This window comes from Octodon degus, unplaced genomic scaffold (genome assembly GCF_000260255.1).
Source record: "Octodon degus isolate 3935 unplaced genomic scaffold, OctDeg1.0 scaffold00269, whole genome shotgun sequence".
Taxonomy (NCBI): Eukaryota; Metazoa; Chordata; class Mammalia; order Rodentia; family Octodontidae; genus Octodon; species Octodon degus.
The window spans coordinates 1490827-1494753 of record NW_004524845.1 but is presented as its reverse complement, the minus strand read 5'-3'; the positions used below and the strand labels follow the sequence as shown (position 1 = coordinate 1494753).

At 38.4% G+C, this 3927-nt stretch overlaps 1 pseudogene; it reads left to right on the top strand.

The window, feature by feature from the left end:
- The first annotated feature begins 2138 nt into the window (after positions 1 to 2138).
- On the top strand, positions 2139 to 3442 carry LOC101575686 (annotated as a pseudogene).
- The last annotated feature ends 485 nt before the right edge of the window (positions 3443 to 3927 follow it).

Below are 3927 nucleotides of genomic sequence, written 5' to 3'. Positions count from 1 at the left end.
AGAAGAAAGAGAGAGAGAGAGAGAGAGAGAGAGAGAGAGAGAGAGAGAGAGAGCAAGTGAACAGGCTAGGGGCATAACTTATTATGAAGGTTCTGGCTCAATCCCCAGTACTGCCCAAAAAATTGAAGGTGGGATATCTGGACATAGAAACATATAGGAAGAATCTATGTGAAGACAACAGTAAATATTGCATTGAAACTTCTATACACACACACATGCACACAAACACACACACACAAACACACACACACACACACACACACACACACACACACATACATGATTGCTAGAAAATCACCAAATGTTGAGGAGAGGCATGGAAAAACTTCTTCTTCCCTGTTGGGTCAGAAGAAATTGACCCTAAACTCCATGGTCATTAACTCCTAGCTTGCCAAACTGCGATGAAGCATTTCTGCTGTTTAAGCATTTTGTTAGAGTTTTTGTATAGCATCTCTACAAAATCAGTACACTGGGTTTCTCAAGATTTTGCAGGGACATTTTCCCATGCTGTTCTTTTTGTCTAATAAGGCAACTGTGCTTCTTTCTTCCAAGTAAAGCCACTCTTGTATCAATTTAAGCTTTGTTTTCTCAAGAAGGAGACTACCAAATGTCCTAGATCAAGCAAGAGTTTCTTCTCCTTGATCTACCTGAATTCTACCAGATTTTTCACTTTTTGAATACTCAATGACCTCCTGAAGTATTTCTGTGCTTGCTTCCTGCTCATCTTTTGCATTTGGCTATAAGCACAGGTTAGGGTTTTATCTCATTGGTAGGCATATTTTCTGTGTCTAAATCATGACTGGAAAATAATTTTTCCTCAAGAAATATTTGCTAAATGGCATCTGTGATTTTATTTGGACTGTTCTGTGCAAATATTATTTCAAAAATACCACATCTTTATTAATAATTTCCACCAAATACATTCTACCCTCATGTATATATTCATATGCCTGAAGGCAGCCTCATATTTGTATAATTTGTTGTTGTCATTCCTAACATTTTATTCCATTCCATCCCGGATCTGTATAAGCAATAATAATTGTAGATGTACTAGTCGCAAGGAATGTTTTTTAAAAAAATTTGGTACTATATTACTGAAAAGAATTTCAACTATTTGGCAAGCTGACATCACTTTAAGATCCCATCAGCCCAGCAAGGCAATGAGGGAAATCATGTGTGAGAGAGCACTAGCAGGAATCAGCAAACACTCATTCAACCTGTGTCTCCTGACAGGAAGAGTATTGGTGATGTACTCAAATGAGATGTTTGAAGAATATTACCTAAAATCTGTAGAACAGTAATAGTCTCAAAACATCATACTTATCTGTATTTGTAAAGAGAAAAAGTAACCTATGCTTCCACTTAGGTAATTTCTAACCCTCAGAACAATTCTAAGCCTGATTTTGGCCCCAAAACAATTTAACCAATCTTTGGAGTTTGTTCAAAGAGATAGATTTAGGAATCTATCTTCTGTGAATTTTAGTGATAGTTTTCACTGAGTGGAAACATTTTTATTTATCATCGGGATCGATTTCTGATTAAATGGAAACTTGACAGGTATCCTTGAACATGATAGTTATAGATTACATATTCTTTAACATTGTATCTTCAGACAAATTCTGTGAGACAGAGCTAAGAGTTCTGAATTCTATCATATAATGATACAGTACAGTAAAGTCTACTCCTGGACACAGGCGTAGAATGAATAACCAGGATTATTCATTCAATAAATATTTTTGAGTGCCTTTCCTTATTCTCTATTCTCTTTCAACTATTTTGGCAGGTACTACTAGTACAAAGTGAATTAAAAATAATAGAAACAATAACTCACTTTTATTGCCTGCTCATTGCATGCCAGGCACTCCTCTGAGGCTACATCTTCCAAAAGAAATGCAGTGGGAGCCTTCTCAGAACAAATGAAGAATCATGGCATAATTAGCTCCTGTGTATTTTAGCACAGCTCTGTAACACAGATTATACTGTCAGGCTGTATTTTATTAATGTGTTACCATACAAGGAAGACAAAGACATAAGAATTATATAAAAGGTCAAGCAAAAGGAGTTTTTGTTCACCACTTCCTACGTGTTCAGCGTTTGGAATCCGTCAAGTGTGAGGACTCTTCGCCACTTCCATCAACATGTCTGTGCCAAGCTCACTCATGAAGCAACTGCCTATTCAGTCTACAGCTAGGGCCATCCCAGTCCGCAAAGAGAAAGGTGAGATTTCAATGGAGAAAGTAAAGGTAATGGGTCTGGAAAGAGGCCAGACTATCTCCTATGTAGTCAACAGATAAAGAAGATGAAGAATATCAATTCATTAAGAAAGCCAAAAAACAAAAAGCAGAGCCTGAGGAGCAGGATGGAGATTCGTCTAGTGACCCCTGGCTGTGGCACTTACAGAATCGGATTAGTGAAGATGTAGAAGAGAGACTGGCTGGACATTGGAAAATAGTGGAACCGGAAGTGGTGGGAGAAAGTGACTCAGAAGGAGAAGGAGATACTTGGCACGTGGAAGGAGAAGATAACAGTGAAGAAAAAGAAAAAGAGATTGATGCTGAGGAAATAGAGTGTTGCCGTGACATGATGTGTTAGCGAGCACAGGGGAAAAAAATTAAAAGATGGAAGTCATGGAGGTGGAGGATGAAGGACATTCCAGAGAGGAGTCAGAATCAGAGTCTGAGTATTAAAAGTACACGGACAGTAAAGATGAGATGGAGCCTCGCCTTAAGCCAGTCTTCATCCACAAGAAGGACCGAGTAACTGTCCAGGAACATGAGACTGAAGCACTGAAGCAGAAGAAGCTGGAGCAGGAAGCCAGATGCATAGCTGAGGAGAGGCGCAAGTACATACTTAAGATTATAGAAGAGGAGACCAAAAAATAACTGGAGGAGAATAAGCAATCACTGGCTGCACTGGATGCTCTCAATACTGGTGATGAAAATGATGAGAAGCATGAAGCATGGAAGTTTCGAGAATTCGAGAATCAAGAGGGATGGAGAAGACCGAGAAGCACTTGAAAAGGAGGAAGCAGAAATTGAACGCATCAAAAACTTTACCTATGAGAAGAGGAGAGCTGAGCTTCAGGCAAATGGCAAAGTCATTACCAACAAAGCTGTTAAAGCCAAATACAAATTTTTACAAGTACTATCACTGGGATGCTTTCTTCATGGATGAGCATGAAGAAGCATACACGTAAGATTTCAGTGAACTAACCCTGGAGGATCATTTCAACAAAATCATTCTTTCTAAAGTTATGCAGGTCAAGAACTTTGGACATTCTGGTCAAACCAAATACACCCACCTTGTGGACCAAGACGCTACCTCCTTCTACTTAGCATGGGGCCAAGAGAGTGCTCAAAATACAAAGTTCTTTAAACAAAAGACAGCAGGGTTAAGTAAAGTATTTGAATGGCCATCTGCCAAGAAGAGGAAAACAACATAAGTTACAGCCACTTCTTCAAACTGTGGGATGCAAGAGGGAGTCTCAGCATCTGGTCCTTGATTTTCATTTTCTGGTCCTTACTATGTACATGGTTCCTCTCTGCAGCTGACTGGACTGACTGGCATACTTGTGTACCTGAGTGACTCTGTTTTTGAAGGTGCCTTTTGAGATTTAGACTGATACTCAAAAACTTATTTAAAATAAGATAAAGCACTATCCGGATAGGATTAGAAGATTCTCAGTTAAAACCATTTTTGAGAAATCCTACATTTCTCTACAATGGTTTCCCCTATTTACTTGGGATTATTAGAGGTTTCTTTTTCCAGCCCAATAACTTCAGTCACAAATGTGGACATATAAGTGAACAATGTGTTACTTCTAATTTTTGTTTAGAAGGTATATATCAGGAAATCTAAGCTATTTGAAACTTGTTTTCCATTTTTTGTTGGAGTCAACTTTTCTAACTAAATATATTTTTGATCCAA